Raw genomic sequence first — 26,052 nt, 5'->3', positions numbered from 1 at the left:
CTTTCCCAATCGCTTTCACCCTGAGTCACTATCTGTCCTCCTGACCCCAACATATGGGTCACCAGTCCATGTTTTCAGGCATTAGGAATTGTTCTGGGTGTCGACCTCTTCTGGGTATTTGTCTTTGGACAGGGAACCTTGAAAAAGCAAAAGCCTTTGTGATCCAAAGGAATGAATGTCTAATGATAGACTCCTTCCTCCTGAGGAAAAGGGACTATTTGGGAACAGTTTTAATCGATCAATCAACAAATGCTTGTTAAGCACCTACTATGTGCCAGATATTGATGAGGCACTGAGGCTACAGAGACAAGCGTGCATTCTCAAGAAGCTTCATTCAGTTCTGCCGAGGGAGACGCCACAAATGCATCAGGGATGTCTACTTCGCGTTCAGCCTGGACCGAATAATCCTTGCGAAAATGGTGTTTTTGGGGGCGGGGCTGTCGAGCGCTGTTGAGGAGGTGTTAAAATGTTCAAACTCCCTCTCCTCGAAGTTCAGGGAGTTACAGGAAGAAATAGACAGCGCAACTATACTAGTGGGGGACCTGAACCTGCCCCTCTCTGCACTAGATAAGTCTAGCCACAAAATAAACAAGAAAGAAGTTAAGGAGGTGAATAGAACATTAGAAAAGTTAGGTATGACAGACCTCTGGAGAAAACTGAATGGGGATAGAAAGGAATCTACTTTTTTTCTCGGCAGTACATGGCACATACACAAAAACTGACCATGTACTAGGACATAAAAACCTCACAATCTGATGCAGAAAGGCAGAAATATTAAATGCATCCTTTTCAGATCATGATGCAATTAAAATTATATGTAATAAAGGGCCATGGAAACATAGACTAAAAAATAGTTGGAAACTAAATAATCTAATCCTAAAAAATGATTGGGTCAAACAATAAATCATAGAAACAATCAATAATTTCATTCAAGAGAATGACAATAATGAGACAACATACCAAAACTTATGGGATGCAGCGAAAGCAGTTCTTAGGGGAAGTTTTATATCTCTAAATGCTTACATAAATAAAATAGAAAAAGAGGAGATTAATGAATTGGGCATACAACTAAAAAAACTAGAAAAAGAACAAATTAAAAATCCTCAACTAAACACCAAATTAGAAATATTGAAAAAAAGGAAAAATTAATAAAATTGAAATTAAGAAAACTATTGAACTAATAAATAAAACTAAGAGCTGGTTTTATGAAAAAACCAATAAAATAGATAAACCTTTGGTTAATTTAATTAAAAAAAGAAAGAAGAAAACCAAATTACTAGTATCAAGAATGAAAAGGGTGAAGCTACCACCAAGGAAGAGGAAATTAAAACAATAATTAGGAATTATTTTGCCCAACTATATGCCAACAAATTTCACAATCTTAGTGAAATGGATACATATTTACAAAAATATAAATTGCCCAGATTAACAGAAGAGGAAGTAAAATACTTAAATAACCCCATCTCAGAAAAAGAAATTGAACAAGCCATTGATGAACTCCCTAGGAAAAAATCTCCAGGGCCAGATGGATTTACATGCGAATTCTATCAAACATTTAAAGAACAATTAATTCCAATACTATATAGACTATTTGGGAAAATAGGTGAAGAAGGAGTCTTACCAAATTCTTTTTATGATACAAATATGGTGTGATACCTAAACCAGGAAGAGTCAAAACAGAGAAAGAAAATTATAGACCAATTTCTCTAATGAATATAGATGCAAAAAATTTAAACAAAACATTAGCAAATAGATTACAGCAACTTCTCACAAGAATAATACACTGTGACCAGGTAGGATTTATACCAGGAATGCAGGGTTGGTTCAATATTAGGAACACTATCAGCATCATTGAGCATATCAACACCAAAACCAACAGAAACCACATGATCATCTCAATAGATGCAGAAAAAGCTTTTGACAAAATACAACACCCATTCCTATTAAAAACACTAGAAAGAAAGAAAAAAACTCCCTCTCCTCAACCAGTGTCAATGAAAGTTCAAGAAAAATGGGAGAGGCAAGACAGGATTGAGGAAGGGCCAAAGTCCTGATTTTCCAAAATGGGATATTAACTTGACTTAAATTTCTGGAAAAATCCTAAAATGGATCATTGAGAGATGGCAGGCAAGTACAGATCGGGAAAGAACCAGTGACCGCCAGGAGCCAGCAGGGCTTCTTTCAAGAACAGCTCTAACAGACTGAGCTCATTTTCTGTTCTGGCAGGGAAGAGACAGTGCTGTGGAGAGAATCTCCCCAGATTTTAACTGAGCTTTTGCTAAAGTATCTCATCCTGTTGTAGTGGAGAAGAGGAGATTTGGACTAGACCCTAATCCAACCCACTGACTGTGAGCTGGACTCAGAGGTTTGTCAGTGGCTCATTGTCTGTGGGCCAAGAGTCTCGGTGGAGAGCCTCAGAGATCCAGGCTGGGCCCTGAGTGTTTGTCTAAAGACAGGTGATGAGCTCATCAAATCTGCAAATGACACCCCGCTGGGAGGGAGAGCTCATGTGGTGGAGGGCAGAGTCAGGACTGAAGGGACCTTCACAGGCTATACACATTCAGCACTGGGCTGAATGCTGTAAGACAGTATTCAACAGAGACGAAGGTAAAGTCTTGCATCTGGCCACTTCACAGGGATGGCACATGCTATTGTGTGCCTGGCGCTGTGATAAGAGCTTTTTCACAAATATGATCTCATTTGATCCTCATAATAGACCTGGGTGGTAAGTGCTGTTATCATCCCCCATTGAACAGTTGAGGAAACTGAGGCAAACAGAATTGAAATGACTTGCCCAGGATCACTTGCCCACCTTTTAAGTGTCTAAGGCCATATTTGAATTCAGGTCTCTCTGACTCTAGGCCAGGCTCTCTCTCTCCATTAAGCTGCCTGGAGAAAGGCAGGGGGTAGATGCAAATACCTGAGATGTGCTTTGGAAGAAGCTAAGGATTCTAAAAGGTGGAGTCTGGGACAGAATGGGTTCCAGGTCTTATATATGTAGCTTGCCTGTTTGAGTAGAGGAGAGCATTTGTAAAGGAGCCAGGGAAAGGGACAAGGGCCCTGGTTCAGAGATTTCATTGATCATAGAAACTCTACTCAGATGAGGAAGTGCCCTTTATTAGGGAAGGCTCCCACCTTCTCTGTCACTTACAGCCTGGGGAGCAGCCTGAGCCAACAGAAAGGAGAGCCCCTCAACAGGACGTCAGAATCCGCTGCCAGGCACACTGACTCAGAAAACCGCGCCACAGCGTTATCTATGCTCTGCTTTATTTTTATTTCTTTTGTTCAGCGTTTCCCAAGGACATTTTAATCTGGTTCTGGTTGTGCATCTGACCCCTCTGGCCTGCAGCAAGGGAAGGGGAAGTAAGCTGCCCAGGGTGGCAGAGCCGGTATCTGGCAGGCAGGTTCTCTACACCGTGATGCTGCAAAGGGAGGAACAGGAGGAGACAGGCAGCAGCTGGATTTCTTTACATGCCAAGTTGAAGATGAGTTCGGTTTTTTATCCTAGAGACAAGGACGCTTTGAAGATGTTTGAGAATGGGAGGGCCATGATCGGATCTGGATTGGAGGAATATCCATTTGCCAGCTCTATGGAGGATAGACTAGGAAAGGAGGAGGCTGGAGCCCAATTAAGAATCTCATCGTGGAAATGAGTGAGTTCACACATTCTAGACAGGTTTGGAGTGGTGCTGACTTCATATCTCAAATTCCATCTCTCCAGAGCCACGGCACAGGATGGCACCTTTGTCCCGAAGCCCAGCTTTCTTCCCTTAACTCCTGTTGGGAAATGGGACTTCCTCTGCTGGACCCCAACTGCTTTGTTTCTTCTGTGAGTTCTGATTTTGTCTTTTCTGATCCCTTCTGGGGGTTCCTCGGGTTAGGGCTCAGACAGCGACTCGGCAGTATGTGACCAAGATAACTGGTATTTCCCTATCCTTACCCCCTTCCAGCTGGCATCACCGGCTGAGATCTGAAGGCACAGGCAGAACCCTCTGTACCAACCCCAAGGGACAAAGTATGTCCTGGAAGGTGAGAGGGAGCCTGGGAGGAAGGAGTGAGCTCCTGAGAAGTCTGGTCTTTGGCACCCAGGGCTAGCCTGTGCCAGGGGTAAAGAATCTCGTATGTGTGTGAGTGTGTGCATAGTTGTGCAAGTGTATGTGAGTGTGTGAGTGTATGTAGTTGTGAGCATGTGAGTGAGCATGAGTGTGTGTGCGGTTGTGAGTGTGCTTATGTGTTTGCAGTTGTGAATGTGTGTATGTGAGTGTGTGCGCAGTTCTAAGTGTGTGTGAGAGTGTGTGTGCAGTTGTGAGAGTGTGTGTATGAGTGTGAATGTGAGTGTGTGTATGTGAGAGAGACACAGAGAGAAAGAGGCAGAATGTGTGTGTGTGTGTGTGTGTGTGAGAATGGGAATGTTAATTCAGGTCATTCGTGACTGTCCATTTATCTCCCTTTCACCGGGGAGTGTGAGGTGGACTCCAGGACAGAGTGGCCCTTGGCAGTAGCGGGCAATGATGCCTGCCCCTCGTGAGTGGCTGGCTAATGAGTGAGTTATTCAGACTATCCCGGCTTTCTGCCAACAAAAACTTCAAACAGAATCAGCCAGGAGCTCATGTAAGCTTTTAAAAGAATGCAATTACATTTCAATGGTTTAGCTTTGAGAAGAGCTAAGCTTTTTGGGTGGCCTGCACAGGCACTGGCTGCTGGGGTCCTCGGCAGGCTGGAATGCAGCCAAGAGACCTTTATCATGCAGCCCCTCCCAGACCCCCTGTAGAGCCTTGGGATTGCAGGCTTCCTGGATGGCCAGGGCTCTGATCTCAGGGGAACCCCAGGATCCAGGCATTTTGGGGGGGCCCCAGGGGGATAATTGGCTGCTCTCCATATCTGAGTTCCTTTGCTGATTCATCTGCGTGATAAACCTTTATGATGTCCCTCCAGTGTGCTGGTGCTGGGGATGGACAGAACCAAAACTCCCCTGCCCTCTAGGAGCTTACACTTTTCTGGTGAGAAATAGCAGACATGTTAGATGGAAACCATCTACAGACTGATTTGGGAAGGAGGCACAGACAGGGATGACAGAGAGGCCAGCTGTCCCCCAGGCTCTGCAGGGTATCATGGGAGTTCCCTGTCACGGGTTTTGAGTCTCCCACCTTCCTCAGTTGGTTTTTCTCCTGCCTGGCACATGGCAGCACTTGAGAACTGTTTACTCACTGAACGAAAAGCCATTTTGGGGGAAATATGAATGATGACTGAAATCTGGCTGATTTCTCTGTCCTCTCTGTTACCAGGAGCAGACCTGGCCATGTCTGCCCTCCCTAGGTCTGGGCATGAGTGGCTCACAGGCAGCAGAGAGGGACTTAAATAAGAATGTCTTAAATGACTCAGGGGTGCCCTTTTCATGCCCCCTAGCCAAGCATCCCCAACTCTCTGATTTCATCATCTTCCTGCACCAGAGTAGACTGAACTTCAGTGGAGCAGAAAGGCCAATGACCTTCAAGTCAGGGGAGATCTGGGTTCAAATCCCACCCAGACACTTATCACCTGTGTAACTCTAGGCAAGTCTTTTTCTGTTCCTGAGCCTCAGTTTCTGAATCTGTGCAATGGGGCAGCAGCAGCACCAGAGGAGGTGCTGCTGCCTGGGACGCATCATCAGACGTCAAAGACCTCTAGGAAAGACAGCTGCCATGTTGATTCTCACCCTGTCTGTGCAGGATGGATGACTTGGGAGCAGCCAAGCAAATTCAGCCACAGAGGGTGTAGCTGTTCTTCAGGGACTCCTCCCAGGAGGCCTAGAGGTGTGCCGACCCAGAGGATCTACCTGAGGCCAGCCCCCAATGACAGCCCTGGGCCAGAGATCAGGAAGACTCATCTCCCTGAGTTCAAATCCGACCTCAGACACTCACTAGCTGTATGACCTTGGTCAAGTCATTTAACTTGTTTGCCTCAGTTTCTCATCTGTAAAAATGAACTGGAGAAGGAAATGGCAAATGAGTCCAATATCTCTGCCAAGAAAACCCCAAGTGGGGTCATGAAGACTCAGAGACTCGACTGAACAGAAATAACAACAAATTGGCTTGAAGGAGAATAATCATTATTATTATAACTAATAGTCAACATTTATCTAGTGTTATGTGCCAGGCACTCCGCTAAGCACTTTACAATTATTATCTTACTCCATCCTCACACCATTCCTGGGATGTAGGTGCCATTATTATCCCCATTTTACAAATGAGGAAACTGAGGCAGATAGCAGTGAAATGACTTGCCCAGGGACACATCGCTAGTAAGTGCATGAGGCTGGATTTGAATTCGGGTCTTCTTGACTTCGGTCCTGGTGCTCTGTATCTACTGCACCAAATTTCTTTTCCAGTGATAATCCTTTAAATACTTGAAGACAGATAGCACCTCCCATTCAAGTCTTCTCTTCTCTAGCCAGACACCTCTACTTCCTTCAACCGATCCTGTGTGAAAGTGTTTCCAGTCCCCCACTGTTCTAGTCTGCCATTGGATACTTTCTGGCTTATCAGTGCCTCTCCTACGACAGGGCTCCTGGAACTGAGCCCAACCGTCCAGATCTCTGACCAGGGCAGAGGATGGGCAGAGGGACCTGGGGCTCCCTAGGACTGGATGTCCTGCCCATTGGAATAAAACCAAGGAATGGATTAGACTTGGGAAGGCTGCCATGTCACACTGTTGACTGATAGGAAGTGAACTTTTGGTTTGCTAAGATGCACAGATCTTTTTCAGATGAATTGTTGATACCTCCCCCATCTTATACTTGAGATACTTTTATCTGCTTGTTTCTGCTCCTTCATCAGGGTATTTTATTCCAGTCAAGTCAAACTGCTATTAGAACATGTCCTCCATCTGAGACCTGTGGCGGTGTTGGCTCAGCCCACCACCATGCCCTCATTCTGGATGCTGTGCTGTAGATAGCATTAATGAGAATGTTTTCTTTCTCGTGCCTGGTGGAGATCATTGAACCTGGAAGGACTGGTGAGAAGGAGAACCTAATTTTGGAACCTAGAGTGGGTCTCATGTTGGAGGAATGCAGCAGTGAGGGGTTTGAGCAGCAGACGGGGGCACTGGGGTATGGGTCACGGGGGAGCAGTGGAGAGGAACCATGAGAGGGGGCAGGGGAAGGACAGCTTGGGAATCATGCCTTGAGCTGGCCCTACTTCCAGGAATGGCAGTAAGGAATGCTAAGCCTGGACAAGGGGCCATGGCGGCTCTGGGATAGGTGTTGGTCTGGCAGAGGCTGTGGGGAGGTTGGGCTGGATCCAGGCAGAAGATCGGGGTCTGTGCAAGGCCAGGATCCTCAGGGTTAAGGGGTGTGAAGATGGACGGCATTGCAGGGGTGTGATATCAAAAGCAGGTCTGAAGTGGGGAAACTGGCCCGGAGAAGGAGAGCAAAAGGTGAGGGTCATGAATAGCTGCTAGTAGTTATGTAGCTCTTGAGGTCTGCAATGTGCTGCACAAATATTATCTCATTTAATCCTCTGGGAGGTGTCTAGATGATTGGCGTTCTACAGATGAGGAAACTGAAGCTGAAGGACTTCAGTGACTTATCCAGGGTCACACAGTTGGGACATGATTAGAAGTCTGGTCTTCTTGACTCCAGCTCCAGCGCTGTATCCACTGGCTGCTTCCAGAGAAAAGGACGAATCCTAGTCCAAGATCAAAGCTGTCTCTCCAAGCAGAGAAAGGTCAGGTGACTGCCATCTGGTACTAGGGGCCCTGGTAGAGACTGGACTCTAGTCATCAGGGGAGGTTGGGATAATAGACGACAGATCAATCAGTCAGTCAACAAGCAGTACCAAGTGGTGGGCACTGTGCTAAGAATGCAAATGCAAGCATGGCTCAGAGTACATTTGCATTAGATTTTTTTCATCGATGGAGATTGTGAAAGTTTGAGAGATGGGGAAGTCTAGCATCCCGGCTTCTGGCTGCAAGATAGAAGATGCATGGCTCCAGACCTTGTTCAGGTAGGTCCCTGAAGGGAAGAAGCTGATGCCCCCCACCTCCAGCTCCCAACACCAGCCTTTCAGTGGGATCTGGGACTCTCTCTTGGTTTAGCCGAGTTATTCGAAGCCAATGGGAGAACTCATTCACTCTGTGTATTCTCTGCGCTATTTGCTCATGTGTATACTTTCTCTGATTTCAGTTTACTGTTGATTTGGATAAATGGGCTTATTTTCTATTTGCTATGTGTGTTCTTTGTGGAACTCACTTTTTGTGCACAAGAGGTCAAGCCTCATATATACAGCTTGGTTCTCCCTCATTGAAGGGCTCTAAGCATAAGTCAGATCCCCATATTAAGTATAATAAAGATGGTTAGCATTTACATGGCCCTTTAAGGTTTGCAAAGCCCTTGACACCTGTTAGATCTCATTTGGTTTTCACAATACATCTGTGAGGGAGGTTTTACTACTATCCCCATATTACAGATAAGAAACCTGAGGCTGAGAAACACAACTAGTAAATATCTGAGACAGGATTTGAACTCAGGTCTTCCTACCTCCAAGCCCAACAGCCCAAGCACTTTGTCACATTTGTAGGTATATTTTAGGTCGGATTACTGGCCAGCTGTGGATCAGGGTGGAGAGCGCATGAGTTTTAAGATGGTTTTAAGAGTATGTGTGTGTATTCTGTTCCAATTCAATTCTTTGGGATTTGATTTCCAATTTCGGCCTGATCTGTTGATAGAGTGGGCATGATATGGGCACTTGAGCTTTGGACTCCCCTTCTCAGAATCCACATAATTTGAGATTCTAGAGGTGAGTGAGATATACCTGCCACATCAATAAAGTCAGTTCTTCAGCAATATGGAAGAAGGTTTGGCTGTTTCTAGAAATCAGAAGCTCTAGAGTATTAATGCTCCCATGCTTCAAACCATAAGTTTCTGGTGTATTAACCTCCCATGGCTCCTCTTGTCCCTACTCTCTCAGCTGAGAACTTTGCCTCATACTTTACAGAAAGAAATTGAGGCTATTCACCCATGAGATCACTCTTCTCTCCCTTTTCTCAGCTCCTATCATGATATGCCTTCTGCCACTATCTCCTCCTTCACTCCTGCCTCATATGAAGAGGTGGTGCTTCTTTTTGCCAAGGCTAACCTTTCCACCTATTCAAATGATCCAATTCTATCCCTTCTCCTCCAACAAATCGCTCGTCTCAGTCATCCCTAATCTATTATTTACCTTCAATCTCTTCCTATCTACTGTCTCTTTCCTTACTGTCTACAAAGATACTCATATCTGCTCCATCCAGAAAAAACCCAAACCTTCACTTGATTCTCTAATCTCTGCTGTCGTCAAGTATCTTTTCTGCCTGTAACAAAGGCCACCTTGGTTTCTCCTGATTTGAAGGCCAGGTAGGCAAGATTTTCACACTTCTCCCAGGGTTCTCCAGTGCCTTGAAGGGGGGTTGGTGTCTATCTAAACCCTCTGCAAACAGCCCCAGCCCCCAGTGGTGTTGTCTCAATTGTAGGGGGTGGTCTTTTGTAGCCCACTTCCACTTAATCACTAAAAGTCAGATTATTTTTGACAAAGAAACATCTATTTCTGAAGACATAATCACAAATAGACAAATTTGTTCCACAAACATGTAAAAAGCACAATTCTTCTCCCTGCTTATACCATCTGAGTCTCTGGGGAAGGGAAGAGGATTAGGTTCAGAGCTTAGAGAAGTTCCAAGTCCCAAATCCCCAAATGGGGATCATCTCAGGTGCCTGAAACTGAGGAGGATAAACAACCTGGAAGAGAAACTCACATCCCAGGCCCATTTCTCAGAGTGGAGGCAGAAGAGCAGGGGCAGGAGGAGGAAGTCCTTCCCTCTCATCATTTTAGTTCCTGTGTCTTTGCTAGGCACAGAAAATGAGAGGTGCTGATGTGATCAACAGTAAGGGAGCCTGTGGCTCAGTCCTGCTAGTTTTGAAGATGCTGGATGCCAACTGAAAGATGCCGCCCCCTCCCCCATGAGAGGGGATGCAGACAGCTCTGTGTTAAGGGAGCTGAGTATCGTCCAAAAGTCTCTCAGAAGCATCTCCATGTTAGAAGTGGGCAAGCCCAGCTTATGTGCCCTTTGTGGATAAGGCCTCTACAATAGGTGGCTTCATTATAATCTCCTCTCATTGTCTTTTTAACTCTTTACAATGTGACTTTTGGATCTCTTCATCACCACATTCAATGCCCTCTTCTCTTCTGACCACCTCCTCCTTCAATCTGCCCTCCCTTCTATCAACTCCCTCTCCCTTTTCTTTCCCCTTTCCCCTCCTACTTCCCTAGAGGGTAAGATAAATATATACTCAACTATACCCAACTGAGTGTGTATGTCATTCCCTCCTTGAGACAAATCCGATGAGAGTAAGGTTTAAACAATGTCCACCTGCTTCCTTCTTTCCCTCTACTGTAATAGGGCTTTTGTGCCTCTTCATGTGCTGTAATTTACCCTCTTCTGCCTCCACCTTTCCTCTTCTCCCAGTACAATCCTTTTTTCACCCCTTAATTTTTTTTATATCATCAGATCAAAGTCAACTGATACCCATATCCTCTGTCTATGTCGGATCCTTCTAATTGCCCTAATAGAGATACAGTTCTCAAGAGTTACAAGTGTTGTCTTCCGAGGTAGGGATGTAAACAGTTTAAACTTATTGAATAACATGTGTTTTCTTTCCTGTTTTTCGTTTGCTGCTTCTCTTGAGTATTGTATTTGGAGATTGAATTTTCTTTTCAGTTCTGGTCTTTTCATTAGGAAAGTTTGAAAGTCCCCTATTTTATTGAATGTCCATCTTTCCCCCTGAAAGATTATGCTTAATTTTGCTGGGTAGTTGATTCTTGGTTGTAATTCAAGCTCCTTTACCTTTTGGAATATCATATTCTAAACCCTCTGATCCTTTAATATAGAAGCTGCTCAGTCCTGTGTAATCCTGACTGTGGCTCCTTGATATTTAAATTGTTTCTTTTGAGCTGCTGCACCTGATAATTCTGGAATTTGGCTGCAATATTCTTTGGAGTTTTCATTTTGGGATCTCTTTCAGGAGGTGATCAGTAGATTCTTTCAATTGCTATTATACCCTCTGGTTCTAGGATATCAGGGCAGTTTTCGTTCACAATTTCTTGAAAGATGCTGTCCATGCTTTTTTTTTTTTTTAAATCATGACTTTCAGGCAGTCCAATAATTCTTAAATTATCTCTTCTGGATCTGTTTTCCAGGTCGGTTATTTTTCTAATGAGGCATTTTACATTTTATTCTATTTTTTCATTCTTTTGATTTTGTTTGACTGATTCTTGATGTCTCATAGAGTCATTAGCTTCCACTTACCCAATTCTAATTTTTAAGGGATTATTTTCTTTAGGTAGCTTCTGTACTTCCTTTTCCATTTGGTCAATTCATGGTCCTCTTCCAGAATGAAGGACAAATAACAACAACTTTTTTTTTTTGCTACTTAAAATAAAAAATATTTTTTCCTTTAATTAATTAATTAATTTTTAGTTTTCAACATTCACTTCCATAAGCTTTTGAGTTTTACATTTTCTCCCCCTCCCTCCCCACCTCCATCCCAAGATGGTGTGCAATCTGATATAGGCTCTACATACACATTCGCGTTGAATCTATTTTCACATTAGTCATGTTGTAAAGAAGAATTAGAACCAGTGGGAGGAACCATGAGAAAGAAGAAACAAAACAAAACAACAAAAGAAAAAGAGAGCAAATAATCTGCTTCCATCTGCATTCAGACTCCATAGTTCCTTCTCAGAATGTGGATAGTATTTTCCATCATGAGTCCTTTGGAGATGTCTTGGATCCTTGCATTGCTGAGAAGGGCTAAGTCTATCAAAGTTAGTCATCACACAATATGGCTGTTACTGTGTACAACATTCTCCTGGTTCTGCTCATTTCACTCAGCATCAGTTCATACGAGTCTTTCCAGGTTTTTCTGAAGTCTGCCTGCTCATCATTTCTTATAGCACAATAGTATTCCATTACATACCTATACAACAGCTTGTTCAGCCATTCCCCAACTGATGGGCATTCCCTCAATTTCCAATTCTTGGCCACCACAAAAAGAGCTGCTATAAACATTTTTGTACACATGGGTCCTTTTCCCATTAGTATGATCTCTTTGGAATACAGACCTAGAAGTGGTATTGTTGGGTCAAAGATTATACACATTTTTATAGCTCTTTGGGCATAGTTGCAAACTCTCTAGAATGGTTGGATCAGTTCGCAACTCTACCAACAATGCATCAGCAACAACTTTTTAAGAAGGCTTTTTTTTTTTTGGCAATTGGGGTTAAGTGACTTGCCCAGGGTCACACAGCTAGTTTGGGCTGAGGCCGAATTTGAACTCAGGTCCTCCTGACTTCAGGGCCGGTGCTCTATCCACTGCGCCACCTAGCTGCCCCTTAGGGAGTTGTTTTCTCCAGTGGGTTTCCCCCCATTTGGCCAGTTGCATTTTTTGAGGAATTGTTTTCTTCAGTCAATTTTCGTCCTTCCTTTTCCAAGCTGTTGGCTCTCTCTTGCATAGTTCTGATTTCTTCTCCCTAATTTTTCTTCGACCTCTCTTACTTGATTTTTAAAATCCTTTTTGGGTTCACCCGAGAAGGCTCTTGGGGCTGGAGACCAATTCGTCCCCCCTTTGAGGCTTCACCTGTAGGCGCTTTGACATTGTTGTCTTCTTCTGAGTCTGTGTTCGATCTCCCTCGTTGCCATGGTAGCTTTCTGTGGCCAGGGCTCTTCTAACTCAAGTTTTAGACGATTTTGTGACTTTTAAAGGTGAGCTCTGCTCGTGCTGGGGTCCAGAGGCCCGGTCTCTGGCTTTCTGGGCCGGAGCCTCCAGTGCCAGAGGCTTGCACACTGCCCTGGAGTGGCCCGGCCTATTCATGCCTGTCGGGCTGGCGGTCTGCCTTCGGCACTGGGGCTGGAGGCCTCACACTGGATGCCCAGCAGTCCCCTATGACTGTAGAGAGCAACACTCTCCTCCCAAACCCTCAGGCTCCCACCACGGGCGCCATCCTGGCCTCCTCACTATCTTTCAGCCCCCAAATGCAATCTGCTGCCAAGGCCTGTTGATTCAGAGCTGCAACATCTCTTAAATATGCTCCCTTCTCTCCTCTGACACTGCTCTTGTTCCAGTGCAGGCCCTCATCATCCCTTTATAACCTGGCCCCCTCCTGCCTTTCCAATCTTTTTACACTTTGCTCCCTCAAATACATTCTTCAGTCCAGCGACACCGGCCTCCTGGCTGTGCTATGAACAAGACACTCCGACTCTGGGCATTTCCCTGTGCCTGGCACGCTCTCCCTCCCTATCTCCAGCTCCTGCCCTCTCTGGCTTCTTTTAAGTCCCAATTAAACTTTTATTTCCTACAGGAAGCCTTTCCCAAGCCCTCTTCATTCCAGGGCCTTCCATTTTAATTAGTTCCTATTTATCCATATGGAGCCCGCTTTGTATGTGTTTGTTTACACGTTGTCTCCCTGATTCTGCTGTGAACTCCCTGAGGGCAGGGACTGTTTGCTTCTTTTTTGTATCCCCAGGGCTTAGCACAGTGCCTGACACATAGATATTTAAGGAATGTTTATTGACTGACTGGCTAATTCTAAAAGACACCCTAGAGCTCACCTAGTCTCTCATTCCTTCACCTTTTTTAGCCTTTCTTTGTGTCCCCAACACTCAGCATAATGCTTGGCACATAGTAGGTGCTTAATACATGCTTGTTGACTTCTTGATTTGCCTTGTAGAACCCCAGCCCCCAAGAAGGAAAATGATTTTTATAAGATTCATATTTTCTAGGAAAAAATTATAAAGAATTTGAGGCTGCCTTGGGTTTTACCACTAAGACTTAGAGATGTCTCTAGGCACCAGAGGTCCACAGACTGGTTGGACTGGGTGAAGCTTTAAAAATCCCTGGGCTCATCCCCTTCACACTCCTGGTGCCCATAAAACTCCTGGTTTATCAAGCATTCCAGCATACAAATGACCATTTCCATGCTTGCATCGCTGAGGTAGGCAGATGAAGAAGGCCCTTTGCTCAGCACCAGCTTCCTCAACTGTGTGGCAGGCAGCTCCCTGCTCATCAGCCACTTCATGGATGGCTTTGGGCAGGGAAATTACAAGAGTTGTTGCTCCCAACAGTCTTCTCAGATCCTTTGTTCTATTGGCTGGGAGGCTTCCATTCTCACTAGGGACTCTGCATAATGTGGTTGAAAAGTCCCCCATCAAAGCAGGGGAGGGATTTCTGGGATTGGTCTCTGGGCTCTGGTACTTCAGTCACTTTGCCTGAAAGGGAAATCCCCAAACTGACTCCCAAGGATGCTGCCAAGTTATTAATTAGGCTTTTTGGTGCTTTGAGATCCCCAGTGGGAGGCTGCTGGTCAGATACTGAAAATCAGAGTGAAACCCAGCTGATGTCTGAATCCTGACCTTGTTTTGAAGGGCTAAAAACAAGGAAGAGAAAAGGCTTTGAAATCTGACAAGGCCTCCTCCTCTCCTCTTCATGTTCACAGTCACATTCGCATTTGTGTCCATATCCTGGGGAAAACCAGCCATGCTTTAGACCATTTTCAGCCTCTGTCAGAACCTGAAATGACTCTTTTCCAGAGTGACTAGAATGTGAGCTGGCCATGGGTCCTGCTGAACTTGCTACTGGGCTATTGTGCGGAGACACAAAGGGACTTGGCATTTGGGCTTTGAAATGCCCTTTCTCCTTGGACGCAAAGAGGTCCAGAGAAACATGGTCCTTTCACAAAAAGGAGACTACCCTAGGGGTCAAAAGTGGTCTGGAGGACTGTGCCTCAAGGACCTTCTATTCCTCATTAGGTGGTTCCCCCTTATCTTTACTACCCCTCTGTCCCAGGCCAATCTAGTCTGGCCAAGAAGCTCCTCTCCAGCAGAGTTTCTCTTCTTTGCCTTGGGTCCAATTTGCCAGGAGCCTGGAATCTTCCTCCCCCACAACGGTGAGGATACCTGCTCCTTAGGATGTCAGCACCTGACCCAGAGGTCTGTAGCCTCACCCGAGCTGTAGTCTATATACTAGCCGCTCAGGATTTTCATAAGGCACTTTGTAAACATCAATTAGCTAATTAAGTCTTAGAATACATCAGGAAACAAAGGCACACCATTGTGCCCATTTTATGAAAGGCTGAGTTGAGACAGACTTAAGCTGTCAGGTAATGGATCTATTAAGGCACCAGGCAATAAAGAACTTGTCTTTGTGGCTCTAAGTAGCTAGTGTAGACAGCGAGACCCGGATGGACAGGAAAGACTTCAGGAGACTTGTGTGTTGGCAGTCCATTTCTTGTTATTCCAAGAAAGTTCCTCAAATCCAGGCTTCTTTTTGCTTGTCTCTGCCAACTGTATTGTGAGCCCTGGAGGACAGTGTAGAGTTATTGGGATTCCAAATATCCTGCTCAATTTGGAGATTTTCCAAAACACTCACTGAGGAGTCGTTGACCCTTGGAGAGGGTCCCCAAGGCACTTGGAGGGGCTGAGCCACTATCCCCTCTACAATCCATCTTGAAGAGCTTCTGCTGGGTCACAGGGAGTCGTCCCGCCTGGGCACAGCTCTCCCTGTGAGCTGATATCAAGCCTAAACCAGCCACTTCACCACTTGCGCCCACTGCTCCTCCTTCTTCTCCATTGTTGTTGCTGAATGTTCCAGCCGTGTCTGACTCTCCATGGCCCATGGACCACAGCGCGTGGCGCCCTTCCATCCTCCACTATCTCCCTAGGTCCGTCCAAGGTCATGTCCACCGTTTCCATGACGCCATCTCTCCATCGCATCTTCTGCTCTGCCATCTCTCTTTGCCTTCAATCTTTCCCGACGTCAGAGTCTTTCCAATGAGTCCTGTCTTCTCATGATGTGGCCAAAGTAATTAAGCTTCAGCTTCAATATTTGACCTTCCAGGGAATAGTCTGAATTAATTTCTTTAAGTATTAACTGATTCGATTCCCTTGATGTCCAAGTTACTCTCTTTTTTTCCTTCCTTTTTTTTTTTTCGTGAGGCAGTTGGGGTTAAGTGACTTGCACAGAGTCACACAGCTAGTGAGTGTTATATGTCTGAGGCCAGATTTGAACTTAGGTCCTCCTGACTGCAGGGCTGGTCCTCTATCCACTGAGCCACCTAGCTGCCCCCTAAGTTACTCTCAAAGGTCTTCTCCAGCACCGCAACTTGAAAGCAATGATTCTGCGGTGCCCATTTTTCCTTTAATCCAGCTCTCACAGCCAACATTGCTACTGGAAAGCCAGAGCTTTGGCCATATGGACCTTAGAATTCTAATCCCTCCATGTATTGAACCTTTAAATACACACAGTGAACACTTAATAGATGCTCCTCCCTCCCTCCCTTCCTTCCTTCCTTCTGTTCAAAGCATATGCATTGGACACCTGGAATATGCCCAGCACTCCTCAGCTCAGTAGTGGTGCTCACAAAATGGGGGCAGATTTGCTGCCCTCAAGCACCACCCAGCCTCCTTAGGAGATGACAATACCAGCAAAGGCAGTAGAGGCCCATGGAGGGGGGCGAGTTACCAGAAGTACTCAGTTGAGTGTAAATGAGTGCTTGGGACTTGGGTTCAAATCCTGGGTTCCTCTACTTATGAACTCTATGAGCTGGGCACATCCCTGTACTCTCTGGGTTTGTTGTTTTAGTTTAAAATGAAGGGCCTGCCATTTTCCCTGTCTCTGGGAGGTGTGATCCAGGCAGAGGGATGTGGAACGAGGAAGGGCAGGAGGAGGGTGAGGCCTGCTGGAGCTCTTGGGAAAGGCTTCATGGAGGGGCTGGCCCTGGGGATGGGCAGAGGAGAGGGGCATGCCGGGTGGGGACAGGCGCCCCCATGGGCTCACCTGGCCCAGGGTCATGCACAAACTCGGGGCTCGGCAAACATTGGCCGACTCATTACTTTGTGTCAGAAGCACATCTTTATGGTTGGTTATAAAATGGTGGATCAAAATCTGTGATTGTCCTTTAATCTTCAATCATTAGCCCATTGGGAGCTCAGGCTCTGCACCCAAGGTGCCCATTAGTGGTAAGAGTTAATTATTACTACACTTAACCTTTTCAAAGCAGACTTACCATCTTTAATAAGTCCCCAAAGACACCTTAAAATGGGGCTGTTATTATCTCATTTTGCAGATGGGCAAACTGAGGAACAAGGAAAGCTGAAGATGAAGACAAGATCCAGAAGGAGGTGGTGACTCAGCCCAGGGTGGTGAGTTAAATCAGTGAGTCATGTAGGCCTGTGGGATCAGGCATGTAGGTGGGGTAAGGTTGTGGATGCCTGATCCCCAGTGGGTCATCCCTTTATGCTCGCGGAGCCTGGGGGAAGCTTGTGGGTCCCAGCCCCCACTCTCCCGGCATTGAGATGTGGGTGGGTTGTCATTCCTGCACAAGGAGGCCGGGGGGAGGGGCTGGTCCAGCTCTTTGCCATCTAAGCCGGGCAGCATAGTTAATGCTGCCTCCAATCCTGGTCTCACGTGTCTATCACAGGGAGGATGCACAACAGGGGATAGAACACAAAGGATTCTATTTCTTTGGGCACCTGGGGCATCTGACATGGGCAGGGATGTACAGGCTGGATGAAACCTTTCCCAAATATCCCCAATAGGGGAGAAGCTCTCCCTCCATTAACCATCCCCACTCACAGGGGACAGAGTGTCTGAGGCCTTCCAGGAGAGGCTTTCCTTGAAGAAAGCCCTACATGGGGAAATCAGAACCTCAAAACCAGAACAATGATAAATGTGCTCAAATGTCTTCTCATGAGGCCCCCCTGCGGTTCTTGGGGCCCTCAAATGCTCTGCAGGATATAGCTGGTCCTACTAAGCAGGGAGTGGTGGCAGAAGGGAACAGCTCCCCTACTGTCATGGGAGGAGCCCAGTTCACTTCGTCAGCGGGCTCTCCTCAGGAGGTCTCAGTGACTTCCAAAGCCCTTTCTCTAAGGCAGAGAGGGTTGCAACGGGCCCTGGTTAGAGAGAGAACACCCACACTCATGATAAGGGGGATCTTTGAAGGATGCACTTTTCAACAATATTCTCCCTTTGCCTTTACCACAATGTTGAGAAATTCAGCAGTTCAATATTCTTTAGTTACTGACAGCCTCCAGTATACCAGCTGAAAGACAGGATGATGGAGAAGGCAGGCAGGCAGCTAACAAACACTTAATAAGCACCTACTATGTGCTGAGCATTATGCTAAGTAGCCTGGTAGCCCGTCTCTGAGAGGAACAGAGTGGTGGCCTCTGACCCCAAGCTCCCGCTTCCCCTCCTGGCAGGAAATAAAGTCTCCCTTGGAAAAGAGTAGAGGGAAAAGAGGCTGGAGATGTCTGTTCTGCCTCCCTCTGAGGCTTCTCCTTCTACGCAGCTGGAACCCATTCTTGTTACACTTATTAAGCACCTACTATGTACCTGGCACTGTACCAAGTGCTGGAGATACAGAAAGAGGCCAAAAGTCCCTGACCTTAAGGAGCTCACCATCTAATGGGCTATGCAACATGCAAACAATATACAAAGCAAGCAATATACAGGGTAAACAGGAAATAATTAACAGACAGAAGGCAATGGGAAGGCTTCAGGAAAAGATGGGATTTCAATTGGGACTTAAAGGAAGCCTAGGAGGTCAGTAGGGGGAGTTGTGGAGGAAGAGGCTTCCAGGCATGGGGGATGGCCAGAGACTATGCCCAAGCAGAGAGGTGGAGGGTCTTGCTTGTGGGACAGCCCAAGGAGGCCAGGATCACTGGATCAAAGAGCAAATGTTGGGGGGGTCAGGTGCAAGAAGACCAGAAATGTGGGAGGGGGCAGGTGATGAAGGGCTTTGAATGCCAACCGGAGCATTTTGTATTTGATGCCAGAGGTGAGAGGGAGCCACTGTAGTTTACTGAGTGGGGGTTGACATGGTCAGATCTGTGCTTTGGGGGAATCATTTTGGTGGCTGAATGGAGTATGGACTGGAGTGGGGAGGGACCTGAGGATGCAGCCCCCCCACCCAGCTACACAGTTGTCTAGGTGAGAGGTGATGAGGGTCTGCACCAGGGGGTGGTGGGGTCAGAGGAGAGGAGGAGGCTGTTGGAGAGATGTTGTAAAGGTAGGATCAACAGGCCTTGGCACCATATCGGGTGGGGGGGGTGAGAGATGGTGAGGAGACCAGGATGGCTCCTAGGTAGGGAGCCTGAGGGACTGGGAGGGTGGGGCCCCCTCCACAGTAAAAAGGTAGGTGTGGGGTGAGGTGTAGGGGGAAAGAGAAAGAGTCCAGGTTGAGTTTCATGTTGAGTTTCAGATATCCATTGGACATGTAGTTGGAGATGTGAGATTGGAGGCCAGCAGAGAGACTGAGACAGATAAACAGCTTTCACACCAGGAGGTTCCCAACCCCCTGGGATAGTCTGAATACTATGTCCTAGATTTGGGGCTAGTCCCTGCCTACAAGGAGCTTACCTTCTACTGACAAACAGAAAGAACTAAGTGCTTGCTCACCACCTGGGTCATCTTGGGGCCATGTCCTGGCCAGTTCTGCACCTATGGTCATGGGATGCACCTGGTACTGGGCTAAGGAGTTAGAGGATACTACAAAAAGCAGGATACAAGACAGCCCCTGCCTTCAATGAGCTGACATTCAATGGGGCAAATCGATACAAGTGAACAGAGGAGGCAGAGAACGCTCCCATGTGGAGGGATCAGGGGTGGCTTCCTACAGGAACTGCAGGTGAACTCTGCTTGAAGGAAGTGAAGAATTCTAAAAAGTGAAAGTGAGGCAGAAATTTATAAAAATAAGAGTCATTTCTCAATTGACAAATGGTCAAAGGATATGAAAAGGCAGTTTTCAAAGGAAGAAATCCAACTATCAATAGTTACATGAAAAAATGTGTAAACCACTGTTGATGAGAGAGATGCAGATTACAATAGCTCTGAGGTACCACCTCACACCAATCAGAATGGCTAACATGACAGAAGAGGGAAATGGGAAATGTTGGAGGGCATGTGGAAAAATAGGGACACTAGTGCATTATTGGTGGAGTTGTGAGCTAGTCCAGCTATTCTGGAGAGCAATTTGGAATGATGTCCAAAAGGGCTATAAAACTGTGCATACCCTTTGACTCAGCAATGCCACTGCTAGGTCTGTATCCCAAAGATCAAAGCAAAAGGGCAAGGACCCACATGTACACAAATATTTATAGCAGCTTTCTTTGTGGTGGCAAAGAATTGGAAACTGAAAAGATGCCCATCCATTGGAGAATGGCTGAACAAGTTGTGGTGTATGTTGTGATGGGACACTACTGTGCTGTAAGAAGTGACGAGCAGGATGGTTTCAGGAAAACCTGGGAAGACTTGCATGAACTGATACAAAGCTCAGTGAGTAGAACCAGGAGAACACCATACACAGTAACAGCAACATTGTAACGATGATCAACTGTGAAAGCTTCAGCTGCTCTGACTAATAAAACGACCCAAGACAATCCCCAAGGACTCAGGATGAAAAATGCTCTCCACCTGCAGAGACTGACGGGTGGACTCTGAGTGCAGATGGAAGCATATTGTTTTCCACTTTATCCCCCCTCCCCTTGCTGCAATGTGGCTAATACATAAATATGTCTTTCATGAAGAGGAAAAGACAGAGAAAGAGGCTGGAGACTATTCCAGACATGAGAAACAGCTACTGCAAAAGTACAAAGGTGGGACCAATGGGATGAGAAGTTGGAGGAGCGGGGAGCAGAGCAGTTTGGGTGGAAGCCAGAGGGTGTCAGGGGGAGTGAGAGGAAACACTTCTGTGAGGGGGAGCTCAAACCCAGCCCATGCACACTTCCCTGGGAGGGTTTAGAATGAAACTGACGACACAAATCCTAATGAAGTCTTTTAGGAGGCTGTCTGTTGCAACAAAACAGGCCCGGCTGGAGCAGAGGGCCTTTCTAGATGTGTTTCAAGCAATCAACCAACAGGCGTTTATTTCTGTGAGACACCTAGCCCAGATGATTCATCCTTCATTCTCTCCCAAACATATTTTTAGTTCTTGTGGACAGCAGCTGGCAGCTGGCTGGCACCCCCTGGAAGGCTGGCAGTCTCATTTTCCTGCTGCCTCAGTGGCAGGCGCTTGTTACTAGCTTTGGAAGCTCTCCGGAGGAGCTCTGCATCGGGCATCCAGACTGGAGCTCTCTGGCTCTCCAAGATGCCTGTACAGGGCTCAGGGCTAATGTGGCCTAGGAACAGGAAAGCCCTGAGTGAGGCCAGGCTGGGATGCCAAGGAGGAATGTATGAGTGAGGCCAGAGTCTCCTGGAGCCAGCACGGATGTAAGAGTGAGAGGGCGTGGGCTGTGCCCACAGAACTGGATCCACCATGCCTTAGGTGGCGAGAGCTTCAGGACCTGGTTTCACTTCCTGTTTCTCCTTTCCTGAGTGGAAGCCACAGGGGCTGCTCCTTAGAGATGGGCTATTCACATTCCAGACTTGGGCACTGACAGGCTAGGAATTACAGAAGAGTTTGTCCTGTGTCATGCCTGCTCTGCTCCCTGTTGGCGCGGCTGGCCCGGGTTACATCAGCCCTGACTTTGCACACCTCAGGCTTCTGAGAAAACAGGTTTCATTTATTTTTCTTAACTTACTACAGTGATGTTATTTTTGAGTTTACAAAGAGCTGTCATCACCAGATGTGGGTAGTACAAGTTAGTCCCATTTTCAGATGAGACTGAAACCTCAGTGAGGGAAATTAACTTGTTCAAGATCACACAGTAATAAAGGAAAGCTAGGACTTGAACCAAATCTCCTGACTTCTTTTTTTTTTTTTATTAGGAAAGGAGGTGAGAGGGACAGCTAGGTGGCTCAGTGGATAGGGATCTGGCTTTGGAGTCAGGAGGACCTGAGTTCAAATGTGGCCCCAGATACTTGACACTGTGTGACCCTGGGCAAGTCACTTAATCCCAATTGCCTCGCGCGCACACACACACACACACACACACACACACAAAGGATAGTAGGTGGGACTGAATCTCTAGCTCTTGGTTTTAATTTTTATTGATTTTTTAAACATCACCTTCATTTTTAAATATATACCTTCTCCTTCCCCTACTCAATTTGGCTCTTGCTTTTTAAATTCACAGTAAGTCCCAGGGTGACCTCAAATATGAATTATATTGAATATTTTGCCTCTGGAGAAGGCCATTTCTTAGTCAAAGTGCAGGGCTGTGGCGATATTTGAGACTTGGTTATAACACTGTCCCAGTCCTACAGAATCTGCATTTGAGAACTTTCTGAAAACTGTATATTCTGCCATCAATCATTAGTCCAACTATGATATTATCTCTGTTACAGGTGTGTAAACTCAGGGCATCTCCTACCCGAAATGATGAGTGCTTCTGGTCAACTCAAGAAACATACAACAGAAGGTCAAGAGAAGGGTATCTGTGTGGGTCAAGGGCTGTGGTGACAGAAGGGGCTGCTCCATGAGGACAAAATGGTAGGCTTCTGCAATAATAACTCAGAGGGGCCTCAGTTTCCTCACCTGCAAAATGAAGGTGCTTTAACATCCTCTGGGTCTATGACTCTATTCTCTGACAAACTGGAGTCTGAGACAGACCCAAGACTACTTGGTAGTGTGAAGCTAGAGGTGGTTGTGTGATACTGCTCTGGACCTAACCTCTCATACTCTCAATTTCTTTATCTAAATATGTCTTTATCTGAAATGATTTCTGTGCCTCTGTGAAATAACACCATTTGTGGTTTTTAAAGTCACTTACTAGAGTGTGTGTGTCTTCATTCTGATAGAACAAAAAACCCTTGAGGGCAGGGGATATTTCACTTTATTCTCTGTATCACTAGTGCTTGACACAAGTCAAGTCAACAAACATTTATTGAGCACCTACTGTTACTAGAAACTGCACTAAACACATTACTCAGAAAAGCAAGTGCTTAATAAATGCTCGTTGGATGAATGAATGGATGGATGGATGGATGGATGCCTCCCTCACAGGAAAGATAAAAAATAATTTATTGAATATGTGAAAGTGAAGAAGTCTGTAAATGGCATTCGGGACAGAGATACAAATATTATTTCTTTATCTACCCCCCCCACCTCCCGTACATTGTCGCTGATGTTTCCCATGGGTTCAGTTATCATCTCTTTGCAGATGACATCCAGATCTAGCGTCTCCACTGCAGAGCTGCCATTCCACATCTCCAGCTGTCGGATGGCCAGTGGGGATCTGACTCAGCACATCTAAAATGGAACCCATCATCTTCCTCCCAATGCACACTTCCTCCAAAAACTCCATTCTTGGTATCTTACTACCAACCTTCCAGTCAGCCGGTTCATGACCTTGGAGCCATTCTCAGGATTCCCTCTCCTTCACCCCGTATTCAAACCTCGCTGTTCCTATCTCCACAATATCTCTCCTACCAACTGGACCAAACTGGCCTCTAACCTATGGGTGGCCAGAGCTGAACAGAGCAGGCTAGAGACAGGAGAGTCAGGAATCAAACAGAAGTTTAATTTTGAAGTGAGGGAATGGCTTTGCAGGTAAGGACACATGTGCTGGGATCTTGCCCCCAAAAGCTACAAAATTGTGCATACCCTTTGATCCATCAATACCACTTCTAGGTCTCTATCTAGGTCTGTATCTAGATCATAAAAAGAGAAGAGGACCCACGTGTACAAAAAAATTTATAGCAGCTCTTTTTGTGGTGGCCAAGAATTGGAAACTGAGGGGATGCCCATCCATTGGGGAATGGCTGAACAAGTTGTGATACATGAATGTAATGGAATACTATTGTGCTATAAGAAATGATGAGCAGGCAGACTTCAGAAAGACTGGAAAGACTTGGATGGTCTGATGCTGAGTGAAGTGAGCAGAACCAGGAGAATGTTGTACACGGTAACAGACACATTGTCCAATGACCAACTATGATAGACTTGGCTCTTCTCAGAAATACAATGATCTAAGACAATTCTGAAAGACTCACAATGGAAAATACTATTCACATCCAGAGGAATAACTGTGGAGTCCGAATACAGATGGAAGCAGACTATTTGTTCTCCTTTTTGTTTTGTTTTATTTTCTCTTTCTCATGGCTTTTCCCTTTCTCTCTGATTCTTCTTTCACAACATGACTAATGTGGACATATGTTTCATATGATTGCACATGCATAGCCTATGTCAGATTGCTTGCTGTCTTGGGAAGGGGAAGGGGAGGGAGAAAAAAGTTTGGAATTCAAAATCTTGTAAAAGTGAATGTTGATAACTTTCTTTACGTGTAATTGGAAGAAATACTATTAAAAGATTTTTAAAAAACCTTGATTGAGCTCTGCCTCAGTCCCAGGCCCTGTGCTCAGTGCTGAGGGGCTACAATCATGAAGGATTCTCAATCCTTTCCCTTCTTCTCCCTCCTCACTGTGTGATAAATCCTTTGTCTTCCTCTTCCTCCCTACTTCAAACATTTCTTCACTTCCTCTGCCATAGAAATTCGACCAAATGTTCACTCATCATTGGGTTACTGAGTTAAGGATCAGAGTATATTTCTGTAGGTGTGTGGCTTATAAACCTGTTTCTGCCATTGGCACGTCTCCCAGGGATCATTCCCTGCTCGGACTAGTCCATGTAGATGAGAGTCTTGGAATTATTGCTTTAAGTGACTAGAATATGAAAAGCCTTCACTGGGTATTAGGGAGCAGCCAGGGAACTGGGGGCTCCCAAATAGCCTCTGAACCAGGTGCTGGTCACGAGCCCACCCCCCAGCATCTCCTTTGTGCCTTTTGTGGTGGGTCGTCTACACCTCCCTCACCTTTTGCTTGACAGAGGAAAAAACCGAGACCTGAGGAAGGAGGGAAGCTAACTCAAGGTCACAGTCAATCCTACAACAAGGCTTCAGTCCAAGCCTTCTGACTCAAATTCAGCTCTCTACCATGCATAGGCCCTTAGATCTAGTGCTGGGAGGGCCTTAGGCATCATCAGTGCTCCCTCTGATCTTACAGATAACGAAGCTGGGGCCCAGGAAGTCTAGCCAGTAACCAGGGTCAAACCTGGGCTTTCCCCACCACGCCACATGGGATGCTGCTATAGGGAGTCAGGGCAGGGAGCCATGGCCAGGAACCTCCTTCACAGGGAGAGGAGGGACCCCCATGCAAACAAGCCGCCAAGTCAGTCCCCCAGAACACTGGTCCTGGAGCTGGAGGGCCAGAAGCAGTAGCAAGTGTCTAAAGTGGGAGCAGACCCACAATGGTAGCACCCCTCCCCACTCCAACTGCTCTGTGGACAGTTGGAGTAACCAAGCGTGCAACTCTGAGCCGAGCTCCCTTATCATCCATTCCGCCACTAGACCACCTGAGTGCCACTTCAATGTGGCCATCCCATGCCTCTACTCCCTTCCCTGAGAAAGCCAGCGACCATTAGCACCTCCCTTCCTCTCCTCTCTCCCTTCTAAACTCTCTGCAGTCAGGCTTGCTAAATCACCATTCAGTCAGAACTCCTCGGGGCAGCTAGGTTGCAAAGTGGGTAGAGCACCAGCCCTGGAATCTGGAGGACATGAGTTCAAATGTGGTCTCAGACACGTGACACTTAGTAGCTGTGTGACCCTGGGCAAGTCACTTAACCCCAATTGCCCTGCCCCCCCAAAAGCTCCTTTCTCCAAAGTTCCCAATGATCTCTCCCCTTTTTCCCAGTCCTCATCCTTCTGGACCTGTCTGGAACTTGTGACACTGCTGGTCACTCTGTTGTCTTTGATATTGTCCACTCTCTGGACTTCCAGGACCCCCAATTATCTCCTGATTCTCCTCCAGCCTCTCTGACTGCTCTTTTTTGTCTCCTTTGCCAGATCCTCACCCAGGTCACACCCACTAACCTTGTGGCCTTCTCGGCCCTTCCTAACCTGCTCTGCCCCTTCCACCTCTCCAGTCTTCTCACACCTTCCTCCCCCCACGTTCTCTTTGGTCCAGTGCCCCCAGCCTTCTGGCTGTTCCATCAGGACTCTCCGTCCCCCTACTCCCAGAATTTTCTCTGGCTGTCTCCCATGCCTGAAATGCTCTCCCTTCTTGCCTTTGCTGTCTGGCTTCCTTCAAGATGGAGCCTGAATTCTAGAATG

At 46.3% G+C, this 26,052-nt stretch overlaps 1 long non-coding RNA gene across 4 annotated transcripts; it reads left to right on the top strand.

Moving 5' to 3' along the window:
* Positions 1-6,048: 6,048 nt before the first annotated feature.
* On the top strand, positions 6,049-24,266 carry LOC110193179 (uncharacterized). 4 transcript variants are annotated; one of them, XR_013483267.1, is made up of 5 exons: positions 6,049-6,993; positions 7,512-7,982; positions 17,133-17,208; positions 22,292-22,436; positions 23,107-24,266. It is a non-coding gene; the product is annotated as an uncharacterized LOC110193179 (long non-coding RNA). The 4 variants fall into 4 exon arrangements; XR_002320399.2 differs by having other exon boundaries at positions 7,504-7,982; XR_002320401.2 differs by lacking the exon at positions 6,049-6,993 and having other exon boundaries at positions 7,123-7,703; positions 23,107-24,264.
* The last annotated feature ends 1,786 nt before the right edge of the window (positions 24,267-26,052 follow it).

This window comes from Phascolarctos cinereus, unplaced genomic scaffold (genome assembly GCF_003287225.1).
Source record: "Phascolarctos cinereus isolate Bilbo 61053 unplaced genomic scaffold, phaCin_HiC Scaffold_7;HRSCAF=346, whole genome shotgun sequence".
Classification (NCBI taxonomy): Eukaryota; Metazoa; Chordata; class Mammalia; order Diprotodontia; family Phascolarctidae; genus Phascolarctos; species Phascolarctos cinereus.
Note: the sequence above shows the minus strand (reverse complement) of the source record. Positions and strands in the feature narration are given on the sequence as shown.